Source organism: Tachypleus tridentatus, chromosome 8, assembly GCF_004210375.1.
Source record: "Tachypleus tridentatus isolate NWPU-2018 chromosome 8, ASM421037v1, whole genome shotgun sequence".
In the NCBI taxonomy this organism is placed as follows: domain Eukaryota; kingdom Metazoa; phylum Arthropoda; class Merostomata; order Xiphosura; family Limulidae; genus Tachypleus; species Tachypleus tridentatus.
In genome coordinates this window covers 123356797-123371381 of record NC_134832.1, presented here as the reverse complement: position 1 = coordinate 123371381, position 14585 = coordinate 123356797, and the positions used below count along the sequence as shown (strand labels likewise).

Here is a 14585-nt window from a genome sequence, read left to right as displayed (position 1 = left end):
CTAGCCGTCTCTAATTTAGCAGATTGAAGACTAGAGGTAAAGCAGCTAGCCATCACCACCCACAGCCAACTCTTGGGTTACTCTTTTACCAACGAATAGTGGGATTGACCAATGATGGTGGGTAAAATAAAATATGCCGCACCTTTTGTTTTTGCTTAGATATCATGATTTTATGTCAATACACGACAAAATCCACGCCAAGTATGAAAGTGACACTCGATAGTAACAGTATTAGCTGCAGAATCGCAACTATGTTGTTAAGAGCAGACCTTTACTTTACAGAACCAACCACATTCTTTAAAATATATGGTGGTAGTTCTTCCTCTCTAAAACAGTGTTAATATCTTTATTTATAGTAACGCCATGGAATTTAGATTAACAGTTTTTTGTTGCTATGCGGTCGACACTGCCATATCAAGTATCATTATTTATGCTAATTGCTTAAGCTAACATCACGTAAAACTAAGCGTTATATAATTATAATAATTTTATAAAACTTAAGTAAATTTGTGCGTAAAAGTTGGCAATGAATAACAAATAATAACCGTCTACCTGTATAATTATTTTGAAGACGTGACCTAGAAATTGCTAATCTAATTTGCTTGGCCTAACTAATACTAATGTGTCTGCGGGTATTCTCACGTTATAATTTTTCTACTTTGAATAAGCTTCTTTAATCTAAATGAAAAAAAAAGGATCACTTTTGCTCTTAGATGAAGCTGTAATAAAAATATTCGACTGATAGCTAACAATACTTTTTGCGTAAGCATGCACAAAAATTTTGGTCAAATCTGAGCGGTTTTTATTGAATAGCTTTGCACTTGTGGCTTGTATTTTCACCAAATATGATTCCTAATTGTTGGTTGAAAATATCTGTTATAAAACCAAATTTGAAACAAAATTTATAAAAGTTAGATGTGCTTTTCTACCATATAAAGTTTCGGTACTATTGATAAGAATGAAAAACTGGGAAGAAATTCAATCGTAATTGGGTATCTTATGTTATGTATATCTCTCAATGGATTACCCTGAAGTGTGATATGTGAAGCAAGCACGTCCATTAAAAATATTTGATAATTTGGATTACAACACTCTGATTTATAGAATGTGGAAAATTGCTAAACTATTACTTCAGTTAATAACACAGAGTGTGACCTTCAGGTTGTTATTTTTTTGGCTGCAAGATACACTAATATGTGTCTTCATTTCAAGTTCCGCGGATATTGGGGATTCCCATTTGTTTAAAAAGAATCGATAAACTTTTCGCGATGTGTTGCTCTACATTTTGAGGTCACGTCACAGGCGTAGTTTTCAGCATCAGAATGTGTTGTTTGAATGGTCGCTGGTAATGTAATAATGAGAAATATATATTTCAACACAATGTACTATTTCACTCTATTTATATGCCGTTCTCAAGCTGTATCAAGTCGTAAAGATTTTATGATGTAAAACTGTGTACTGTAGCTAATAATCAATAGAAGATTACTGTAAAACACGAAAGAAGTCATGTTGACTCATGTATAATTTCACTACATTAATTACTTCAACATTAATGATGTTTTTATCGAGTTACCGAAACTACAAAAGTCATCATTGTCCAAATGTATGTAAAATTATACGTTACTTTACGTGAACGTGTTTCTCTGTTTATTTGATTTTCAGTCGATTTAGTCAGGCTTCATGCTAGTGTGCTTTTCTAGACAAGTTAAAAAATTAAATTATCCAGCTAGTTTATTCTGGAAATTATGATATGAATGCACAGAATTAATATTTACTGTATAGTTTGCAAATAAAGGTAAAACTAAAAGCTGATAAATTAATAAAAATGATGTTGCGTGTTTATAGTCACTTGTATAGCTCAGTACACACAACTAAACAGATAGAACGTACGAAATATGAATTTGGTAGTCACTTGTATAGCTCAGTACGCACAACTAAACAGATAGAACGTACGAAATGTGAATTTGGTAGTCACTTGTATAGCTCAGTACACACAACTAAACAGATAAAACGTACGAAATATGAATTTGGTAGTCACTTGTATAGCTCAGTACACACAACTAAACAGATAACACGTTTTTATGTTTTCGTTTATTTATATTTCTCGGTTCACAACATCACTGAATCAGAACTGCAAAGAGAGACTTAATAGAGGTCTCTCTCTCTCCCTAACCCCTCTCTCTCTTCAGTTCTTCACAACACATGAAAACATTTGGCTGTGATTAAGTGTTTAACTTAACTTTGAGTTTTTCTGTTTAATGTATATTCTGATTTGTGTAGGGTTTTCTGCACGGTCTTTTTCCTTGTTTTTAACCCAATCAGAGTTATTGAGTAGCAATCTCATACTCTATAGTAAAGTATCTGTCAAGCTTCTTGTTTTTATTAAAACTACCCATTTAATCTAAAGGAGTAAAAACGTCAGTGTAACTGAGAACACTACACATTATTGTTCATTTATTTTAACACCAAGTATTTGTGATTTTTTAAAATTAACTCTAATCATCACTTAGAAAAATTGCCGAACAAAAATATTTACACTAAAGGTAACGTGTAATGCTACCAAACCCCCAATTGAAGAGGTCTATTCCTTCAGCAGACCCCACATCTGAGATATAGTCTTTGAAAATTTTAATATTTTCCACTGATATATGATATTGTTTGTCTTTTCATCTCCCACCACCATGAAGTCCTAGAAACACCACTGCTGAATAACCGGTACTTTTGTTCCTGTCGAAGATTAACTAATTTCGGTTTCCATGGAACCAGGTTAAATTAGTAATACTAAAATGCTATTATTGAAAGTAAAGGAGAATCTATAACAATATGTCAAACATACTGATATCTGATATATAGAGTGCCAAAGAGGTATTTCACTCAATATCACAGCTCACTAGGCCAGCTGGGATTTAACGTACAGATAGTGGTTCAGATTCCATTTATGTTGTCAAAATTGTTTGACTGTGAGCTGTCAAACTGGTACGATGTGAGCTGTCAAACTGGTACGATGTGAGCTGGAGTAAACTGATAAAGTGTCATTTTTGCCGATTGTATTTTAGTAATTTACAAGTCGGAATTAGGGTAAACATTAATAACATTTATTTTTAAGATTAATTTATAATTATTATTGATTTTTACTTTGTTAATTAGTTTTAGCCGTCATTCAGAAGAACTGACGAAAGTTAATTTTCTTGTACCGCAAGCGAGTCAAGCAACCACAGCGTCAACAGAATGAGACTATATTAGCAATTCTAAGAAGTTAATAACAAAGACTGTATAGTAGTAGGCCAACCACACTACATCTGTTATATCCAGAGCTGGCGGTGTATTTCGCTTAATATCTGAGCTCATCAGGCCAGCTGGGGTGCGAGAAACATTGTAGTGACTGAGATGCTATTAATATTATTACTTTAATATGGATTCAGTATATTCCAGTGAATCTTTGGCCGCGGCATAGCAACTCATAGAACGATTCTGAGGTTTTATTTTGTTTTTTTTTTTAGTTTTCAAATATAGACGTTTAATTCCCGTCATCTCTTGTCCGATTTGATATCTAATTACTATCTTAGGCTCAGGATGTTTAACACTTTTGATTAATGTGTTTTATCACGCCAAAGGTCTCATAGATAATTTAGTCTAATCTTGCCTAATGGAATTTTAATTCTAGAGTTAGCCGGTAGAATTCTTGATGAGTAATAAAATCAAATCGGATATACTGCGGCTATTCAGGATCCTCTTTTATTTATTTTGCATGAGTACAAAATCTTTTTAACAAATTTGTTTGGGGAACGAGGGGGGGATCTAGTCTTATTTCAGCTTTAGCACAAATAAATCAATCGTGTTAGCTTTGTTAAAGTTTGAGATTTTCTTCAGAAGTTGTCTTCCGCGTATATGAATCCAAACTTTAGGATCACCATTTTATTATCATCTTTGAATCTAAAATTCGTACCGGAAGAAATTTTGGAGATAGCACGCAGCCCTTAGATTTGGTAGAAAACAAATTTTCTTTCTAAGCTCTTTAATATTGAAAATGCTGTCTCTTACCTCATGATAAGGTCGTTACGAAAATGTGATAGGAAATCGAAGTAAAACGTTTTCTTGACGTTACTTGTTTTACAATGATTCACAAAACTAATTATTTTTTCATAAACTTAGTAACAGTAACGTTTTTTAGTTATATTTCTTAAGTTTAGTTGTTATAACTTTAAGCTGCCAACTACTTTGAAATAACAAAAAACACTCTAAAGATAAATCTTAGAAAATACAATTTTCTCGTGTATATACGTCTGAACAGAAGTAATAGACTGAACGAAAGAAACGTTGTATGTCACATCATAGGGGCTCAAAACTAACAGTAAGTGTTTATAGGGGGAAAAAAGGCAGACAGATAGTAGGCAATCTAAATTCATATAGAAAACCATAGACCAGAAAAAGATGATGTAGTCTAGAAGTACCAATATATATATATATACAGGGTATACCAAAATGTATATATCAAAAAAGAAAGTTGAATAACATTTGTATTGTGTTAGATACAAACAAAACTGAAAACAAAATGTCTTCTAAAGGTCTGTAAGTTTAATTTTACGTAATTAGTAAACTTCTTCATGTCTTTCATCATTAGTTATGATTCATCTAATTCTGCGTCCGCAATTCTGAAAACACATTTTCCAATACAGTCACATGAATGGATACAATAGCATCACGGATACAAAGTTTTAGTTCCTTTAGTTTATTATGGTAAACCTTTGGTTTCAAAGAGGTTAAATAAAGGGATCAATTCAAGAGTTGTCGTATTACTCAAAAACCGGATCAATTCTGAAATAAAACACATTAATAAATCATAATGTAGGTAATAATTACTTTAACAAAAAACTTAGAAGTCTTCAGAAAATATTTTGTTTTGAATTTTCTTGTTATCCTAAATAATTTAAACGTTATGCAACTTTCCTCTTGGTATATTCATTTTGGAATAGCTTGTATAAATATGTGTGTTTTTCAGTAAGGTGGTATATAGAGTTTCTCAGCCTTTTCCATACCAGGGACAAGGTCGCTCCCTCCCTCTTTCACCAACGAATAGTGGAATTGACCGTCGCATTATAACGCCCCCACAGCTGAAAGGGCGAGCATGTTTGGTGCGACGGGGATTCGATCCCTCGAACCTGAAATTGTGAGTGAAGAGCCCTAACAATCTGGCCATGCTGGACCTTATTCGTGATCTCTCTTGCATTTTGCTGTTGAAAAGAGTTCTCCATGTTTCGTTCATTGCTAAACAACTAATACCGCAGTTCACAGATAGAACTTATCAACTCCAAACTATGATCAATGACGGAACAAGAACAACGAGAAGTTTAGTTTAAAATATATGTGAAACGAGAACTGTGAAAGAGGTTTGACCAATTCAGGCTGATGGTCAACCGTCACTTGTATTTGTATTTATAACTGAGATAAAATAATTTATTATTATTTAATTTATTAATGAGCTAGGCACAATGCGTGATAGTATTTGAGTGCTAAAATGTCTTCTAAAGTATATAATGGTGCATTAACCCTAATATTCAAACAGTTTACGAAGTTTATTTTTTAAGGGTAGCGCTCAGGGTGTATGATATTATATGCAGCTTTTCTATCCCTCTCCCTTCTGACAGCAGAGAAATAAACAAAGAAACAACAATAAAAACCTTACTTTTGAAGAGTGAGACCGACTGGTCGTAGAGACCGTTGTTTCTTTTCCGCCAGAATGAAATCTGAAACGGGAAAAAGATTATTTTATTTTCCGTTGTTCTAAATGAAACTTCGAAACACGTTTTCGCAACACAATTATTAAAGCAGTTATGTTTCTGTAAACCCTACTTTTCCCTTTAATCTTCAAACATTCACTAAAATACTCTCTTTTATCATTTTGATATAATATTTAGTTATATTTAGTTTAATGTACTTATAATAAAGAATAAGCGGCAGTTAAGGTTTAAAACTGATCAAAGTCAAAAAGCGTTTCTCAACGTGGTCGTCAAACCAGCTTAAGTGACTTTTGAAACAACCGTTTGTTGTGTTGTTGTTTTAAAGTGAATAAATAAGCCTGAAGTGATTTGAATTGCCCGTGATAGAAGACCAAAGTACTAAACTCATTAGGCCCAGCATGGCCAGGTTGGTTAAGGCGTTCGACTCGTAATCTGAGAGTTTCGGGTTCGAATCCCCGTCGCACCAAACATGCTCGCCCTTTCAGCTGTGGGGGCGTTATAATGCGACGGTCAATTCCACTATTCGTTGGTGAAAGAGAAGCCCAAGGGTTGGCGGTAGGAGGTGATGACTACCTGCCTTCCCTCTAGTCTTATACTGCTAAATTAGGGATGGCTAGCGCAGATAGCCCTTGAGTAGCTTTGCGCGAAATTCAAAACAAACAAACTAAACCCATTAAGACGTGTTATTTCTTAGAACAAATACATCATAATTTATATATATACATATATATATTATATATAATTATATATAATTATTATAAGAACATATATTTTCATATTTTAGGTGATTCCTTTAGGCTTCGAGACGTTAGAGGTTGCACGTCGTACAGACATGCGAAAACTGCACCTAATAATGTACGAGATGGCACTGGTCAATACCAAAATGACTTCGGTTATCATCTGATAGCTGACAGTGCGTTTACTGATTGCACTTCCAAGCACAATTATTTAGACATTTACCTTTCGTTTATTAAAACTGTGCTGTGCGGAGTACCTACCTGTTATATTGATCAGCAACGGGCTATGCCAGTTCTGTCTAATGAAAACTCAATTGACTTTATTATTGATTCTACTTTGGCAGGGAAACAACTAAAATAAATTCAATGAGTTTGTTTTTAAAAGTAAGTTGTTTAGTAACGACATAACATGGTGAGGTTTCTGAACGGTTTGTTTGTTAGATCCGTTGCCATGGCAACGATGATGTTTAATTCCTTTCCTATTTGGAATATTTCTTCTTTTTCCGTGACGCAAAAGTGGGTACAACCTATCCAGATTGCGTATGTTTATTAATTTTTTGTATTTTCATAAAACAACAAAATTTACTTTCTTAAAAATAAAAATGAAAACTAAAAATCAGCTTCAACTTTGAGAAAATTTTGTTTGTTTGTTTTTGAATTTCGCACAAAGCTACTCGAGGGCTATCTGTGCTAGCCGTCCCTAATTTAGCAGTGTAAGCCTAGAGGGAAGACAGCTAGTCATCACCGCCCACCGCCAACTCTTGGGCTACTCTTTTACCAACGAATAGTGGGTTTGACCGTCAAATTATAACGCCCCCATGGCTGATCGGTCGATCATGTTTGGCGCGACCGGGATGCGAACCCTCAGATTACAAGTCGCACGCCTTAACACGCTTGGCCATGCCGGGCCCTTTGAGAAAAACAGTGTAGGCCTTAAGAAGGTTGTTTGTTATAGATACTGTTGTATACGTTCTTGCTCCAAATAAAACAGAATAATGCGTTGAAAGGTAAAAATAATTTGCTTTATGACTTGTTAACTTAAGTAAAGTCGAAATTGTATTCTATTAAAACTTTTACATTTTCACAACACTGCTTTTGTTTTTTTGCGTATTTTATTTGTGTGTTTAATATTGGAATTTTTTATTCATCTTTAGTAATTTTATGACCAGTTAAAGATATTAAAATTTTAACTAAAATGTTTGTAATACGTGAAAGAAGAAGTGTGTAACGTTTAGAAACGAGGGCAAAAATATCTGGGTGTATAAATATTTTTTCACAACTCCAGTTTTAACTGTCAGACCAAGTTTTCCCGACTATATGCTGTTGTAATGTATATACTCATGAACACAAGGTTTAATTCCGTATGACTTTATCCAGCGAAGTGAAAGCATTTAACAAATTATTATCAACTGTTTTACATTGGTCTTAAAGTATGCGTTGTACTATTTGAGCACGCAGAATACATTGTGTAATATTTACTTCTGTTTGAATTCAGAACTTTCGGTGGCTGACCTCAATAAAAATATAAAAAGCTTAGTTGTTTGTTTATATATAAGCACAAAATTGCGCAATGAGTTGGTTACCTGTGGTCCACCACTGGTTTTGAAAGCTGGTTTTCGGTATTATAAGTTCACAGATTCATCACTATGCCACGGGGAGGCAGAGAGCTATTCGGGAGTTACTTAAGTTGTACTATATATCGTGTGCTGTTCCAAAAATCTTTGAGCAACTAAGTTGTCAAAAATAACAAAACGTAACTACAGATCAAAAAAAAGTTACAAAAAACTAGATTACAAGTAAAAACTAACTTGTTGTGCTTACTGGTGGTGTTAAACATAAAATTACATAAAACGCTATGTGTGCTCTGACCACAACCGAAACGTGGTTTGCAGCAGTTTAAGTCCGCACTCATGCTGCTGTGCTACTGGGAACCAACCTAAACTAACAAAAACTAAGTTAGCAAAGAACAAAGTAAACTAAATTTTCGGAGAAAAAACTATGTGAGTAAAAACAACGGAGTTAATGAGAAACTAATTTGCTAAAATGCCGGGCATGGCCAGGTGGGTTAAGGCCTGCGACTCGTAATCCGAGGGTCGCAGGTTCTAAATATCCTCGCCCTTTTAGCCATGGGGGCGTAATAATGTGACGGTCAATCCCACTATTCGTTGGTAAAAGAGTAGCCCAAGATTTGGCGGTGGGTGGTGATGACTAGCTGCCTTCCCTCTAGTCTTACACTGCTAAAGTAGGGACGGCTAGCGCAGATAGCTCTCGAGTAGCTTTGCGCGAAACTAAAAAAACAAACAAAAAAACCAATTTGCTAAAAAGACTAAATTTCTACAAAAAAAGACAAAGTTAGCAAAAATTCAATTTTTTAAACGCCTTACGTAGAGGTAAGACTATACTTTCAAAAATATTAAAAATATGTCAGTAATATGTGAGTTTTAAAAATCTTGCTACAAGTGAAACGTTGTCTTTTGAAGAATGATGTCTTGTACATAAAATATATTTCATATGAAGATGGGAGGAGCGCATCTGTAGCTTTACATACTTGTCTTACAACGCTAAAATCAGAGGTTCGATTCCCCTCGGCGGACTCAGCAGATAACTCAATGTGGCTTTGCTAAAAGAAAACAAACACAATTATACTTGTTTATCACTTTTCTCTATTTTATATCAGTTTGTATGAACCAAGTTGCAGTATAAGTTAATCACAATAAATTGATTAATAAAATGTTTTAGGTTAATTATTCTTTTGTGTGTTTTCTTTTATATACCAAAGCCACATTGGGCTATATGCCGTGTCCACCAAAGAGAATCAAACCCACTTATTTTAGCGTTATAAGTTCGTAGACTTACCGCTGTTATATTTATCTTCTGGCCAGGTGGATTAAGGCGTTCGACTCGTAATCTGAGGGTCGCGAGTTCGAATCCTGGTCGCACCAATTATGCTCGCCCTTTCAGTCGTGGGGTCGTATAATGTGACGGTCAATTCCATTATTCGTTGGTAAAAGAGTAGCCTAAAGGTTGGCGGTGGGTGGTGATGACTAGCTGCCTTCCCTCTAGTCTTACACTGCTAAATTAGGGACGGCTAGCACAGATAGCCCTCGAATAGCTTTGTGCAAAATTCTAAAACAAACAAACAATACATAAGATGTATAATACGCAAAATATATGTTAGGTAAGTCTAGCAGTAGATGATTAAGTCTTATATTCATGGTACGTATTTATAATTTAGTATTATTTAGGCTCGTTTTCATCGTATGTAATACAGCGATGAAGTGAGTGTAATAATTCATTTTTGCGTAAGTTTTCCGGAAATAAGTGAATTGTCTATTTAGGTGCCTGTCGTAGAGTGGTTGTGTATTTGTGTATTTTTCTAAGAAAGGAGAGCTTGTTGGGCGTGGGACTTTATATACATTAGTGAAGACTGATAGTTTTGTAATGTTTATGGTTTTTGTTTTGTTTTCTGCTTTTGTTTATCAATGCCTGACAGGCATGACAACGTGGAGAATAAAAATATTGCTACTACTAAACTAAACTAAACTACCGTGGCAGGGGTTCAGTTTAGAGAGAGAGAAATCAGAAGAGTTCTCTCTCCAACTGGGGTGTTCAGGAACTTTGTAGTTCCTCTTCGTCCCCTTTCGTGGATTGTTATTAAGTGGTGGTTTTTTTTTATTATTATTATTTTAATAAATTAATTATCGTTATTATTCTTGACTTTTTGGATGGAAAATGTCTCACTAAATGTTCTTTTGGGTAGAGGCAAAGGCAGCAGTTTACTACTACTTAAATTCCTCTTCCTTTTTAATTTACACTATATAACTTTCAGTTTATATTAGGGTTAGAATGAGCACTTAAGCCTGTTTAAAGAATGTATTTTATGATCAAAATATTTTCAGGATATTTCTCACGTCTTGATATAATTTTCCGTACAAGTAAAATTCAACATTATTATTAAATTTAAAGCAATAAATTCAGACAGTAGAAATCTTGACCACATCTCTACCGTGAAATTAGCTACTTTGAAAAAGATGTGACGCAACTGCTTTGCCATTTCTGCTGTTTTTCGACTCGACTTTCACTCTTTCTCATTTCCAATCCACTTTCCCATCTTACATCAAGTTGTTTCGATAATGAATTCTACTGAGAATCCTTGCAAATATGTTGCTTATTTTTAGTCAATCTGTATGTGTGTTTTGCGTTTTCAAGTGAAAAAAAGACCAAGGAGTGCAGTCTTTTTAAAATAACCATCAGAACTTTTAAGATAAGACATTTAAAGTATATTGGAAGAACTTCGAAAAGAAAGCCATTATAGACTGAGACTTCACTTTTACTTGCAGGCATTCACCGGATCTGTTAGGTTTCACTATGTGGTAGAGCTGAGTGTGCAAGTTGTCGCTCATAAAATTTGTCAAATTGTATAACTATTTAATTAAAGTAAAATATGCGTATTTAACAATCTGTTGAAACTATTTTAGAGCAGGTGCTCAAAAACTTAAGCTACTTGTTGCTCTTGTTTCATTTCAAGGGATATATTTTTTATCATTGGTTGTCTGTAGTGCCAAATGAATATCGGTGAATTTGTGGTCGCTCGCTAGAGTTAGCATAATAATTTAACACAACTGACAATGTAAATTTTGAAACGGTTGTACAAAGGAAAAACAATATGGACTGAAAAATGCATTGAAAAGGTAAACATTTTTGTATAAAAACACATTCAGATAACTTAAACCTTGTTGGGGTTAATTAATTTTATAATGCATTAACTTTCGACTACAGATGATGTTTTAGCTCCAAAAATATTACTTACATTGACCAATTCCTTTTACATTCTAAACGACCCGCATAGCCAAGTGGTTAGGGTGCTCGACTCGCATTCTGAGGGTCTGGGATTCAAATCCCCTACCACCAAACATGCTCGCCCTTTCAACCGTGGGGGCCTTACCATGTTACAGTTGATCCAAATATTCATTGGTAAAAGAGTAGCCCAAAAGTTGGCGGTGGGCGTTAACGACTAGCTGCTTTTTCTCTCGTCTTACACTGTTAAATTGGGGACGACTGTGGCAGACAGGCTTCGTGTTGCTTTGAGCGAAATTCATACTAAACAAACAAACAGATTCTAAACAGAACCAAATAGTAGATATCGAAGGACATAGTATTTTGATGAGAAAAAATGTGCACGTGCCAAATAATAGATTATGTGTAAGAATGAAGAATTAAGAATGTTTCCTATGAGATAAACAGATAGTTTATTTTTTAATAAGGCATAATTTCATCATATTGTATATATAACTGTTATGGTTGTTATAATGATATATAAAATGTGTTACAATTCCATGTTGTTTGTGGTAATGCTGATAGGTTGTTACTATACGTAATTCACCAGTTTCTGTCCATATAGATCACTCTCGTTTCAAGCGTTTCAATTGTCATCGTTTCACACATAACATCAGACGATAGCGAAGAACAGCAGGAAACAAATGTAGTCTCTGTTATAGAATTAGTCGTAAACGTTTACGGAACTACACCTGAAATAAACTGAAAACTCGAAATAAAATATTAATTTCCAATATATATATAAATAGTTGCCAAGGGCTTAGAAAGTGACACTCGAAATAAATAAAAAACTTACATTAAGAAATAAGGCTCCAGTCTTTACTATAGAATTAATTGCTAAAGACTTAAAAAGCGCCTTCTGAATGAAATAGAAAACTCAAATTCAAAGATAAAATACTATTCTTTACAGCGGATAAGTTGCTAAGGGTTTAGAAAGTGACGCCTTTAATAAACAAAAACTCGTGCTAAAATATAGATTAGTAATCTGTCTAATATAATTGGTTGTTAGATAACGTTATATGAAATGAATAGAAAACCAACATTAATAGACACAGTTCATATACAGTAATCAGCTGTTAAGGAAGTTGACAACGACACCTTTATTAAATAGAAAACTCACATTAAAATATAAAATATTTATCTTTGCGATATAATTAATTGTTAAAGGTTTAAAAAGCGACACTACACATAAACAAGTCAAATTAAAAAAAATATTATTGAGCATTTCAAGCTCTGAATACGTTTGTTTGTTTTTGAATTTCGCACAAAGCTACTCGAGGGCTATCTGCGCTAGCCGTCCCTAATTTAGCAGTGTAAGACTAAAGGGAAGGCAGCTAGTCAACACCACCCATCGCCAACTCTTGGGCTACTCTTTTATCAACGAATGGTGGGATTGACTCTCAAATTATAACGCCCCACGGCTGAAAGGGCGAGCATGTTTGGTGCGACGGGGAATCGAACCCGCGACTATCAGATTACGAGTCGAACGTCTTAACCCACCTGGCCATGCTGGGCCGAATAATATTCTTAAAAATGAGAAGTATTAGGGCCCAGTGACGTAGCTATGGATAATATTCTTAACATTGGAACACTGCATGAATAAACCGCCTTCATTTACGGAACGTTAGTAATTTATCAATGTTACTAAAATATCAGTTATAAGAAACAAGCTAAAGTGTTGAATATTATATACTATATTTAAAAACTTTATCTTTTATAAGTTTGTTATGGTACGAGGTTTATCCAGACTAAACTATTTACAGCAGTGACGAAGGAGTCAGTCAACAAGATATTTTAATATATGGGAAACTTTAATATGAATTTGGTATTGATTTTGAACTTCTAAGTTAGCATACCAAGTTTAGTCTGGGTCGGTCAACTCGTTTAGAATGAGGTGTCTTCACAGACAGACGGATAGTTTTCCTCGATATTGGATTTATACTCTGCCAAACAGCGTCATAATGATTTCTCAGAAACGAAGTGGAATCTTATAAAATAAGCTAAAATATTTATAATTATTGACTGTTTCCTTTACTAAATAACGTTTTCTTTTTCCTAAAATACCGGCTTAGTAGTAAGTCTGTAAGCTTAACACTCTAAAATTAGTGTTTCGATATCCGTGTTTTGCTTTGTATGTAACAACAATCAAAACAAACTTCCAAAATTATTCAGCAAACACGAGATGGCTGCCTCTAACTTTTAAACTTTTCATTAGTTACTTTTATTTATGTGAATTAAATATTATAATTTATGTACGTTGCTAGGGGGCTAAAATTTTGAGGTCAGATTTTAATTTCTTTATAGTATTTACCTGTAGGTAGTTTAGTTCTTACAGAAAGCTTAGGTAATTTTACTTCATAACTACAATGCTTTTCCCCTAGTAACTAACATATCAGCATAAACCTTCTGCACAGCTTTGATCTAAACATTAGAGTCTTTAACATGACACCGAAGTAATAATAACCTTTGATCCAAAAGTATAGAAAATTAACGTTACAATATAGATTTTCGTTATAGATTTAACTGACATAATCGCCTTCGCTTACTTTACTAATTTAATGTTTTTGAACTATCCTTACATTTTCTGTTGATATATTGTTTTATACACCCAAAAAAGAAGTAAACACCAAAAAGAGAAAAAGCAAGGCATGTAGTGTTATCTAAGCCTATAAATGTCGGCCTTAACTTAGCATTAACCGAAAATAAATTAACAAACACTCGTAATACACGTAAACTTTCCTCAACTAAATTAAACATATTTATTGTTGTTTTGAATTAAGCAAAAAACTACACAATGAGCTACCTGTGCTCTGCACACTACTGGTTTTAAAACCCGGTTTTTAGCGTTGTAAGTCCGCAGACATACAACCGATCCACTGGGAGGGCGACATATCTGTTAACAGCATTGACATAAATTATAATTATATCATCGTATTCAATGCTATTGTTTTATCAGTTTATTGTGCTTGTGTCATCTTGATTTTTACTTGTTTATTTCTTTCATACAATTGTTTATTATTATACAATCTCATTTATTACTTTTTAAAGTTAATAGTGTTTAATTTATTTCAAGGGATATATTTTCAACAGTGAAGTGACATTTATGGTACTCCGTTACTGGGCAAAAGTTTTCAAATCATGCGTTCTGTTAACACTAACTTAATTTCCTGATTAGAATGACTTAAATAATTGTATTTTTGTTGACTATTTTTAAAATTAAATGGCAGCTCTTGTTTGTATTGTTGCCTAGTTGGTTATAAAAGTATTTTGTGAA

General features: G+C 33.9%; 1 protein-coding gene across 4 annotated transcripts in view; it reads left to right on the top strand.

Moving 5' to 3' along the window:
- Window positions 1–14585, top strand: part of LOC143223386 (very long chain fatty acid elongase AAEL008004-like) — a 46127-nt gene that overhangs the window by 11245 nt on the left and 20297 nt on the right. The window lies entirely within an intron of this gene.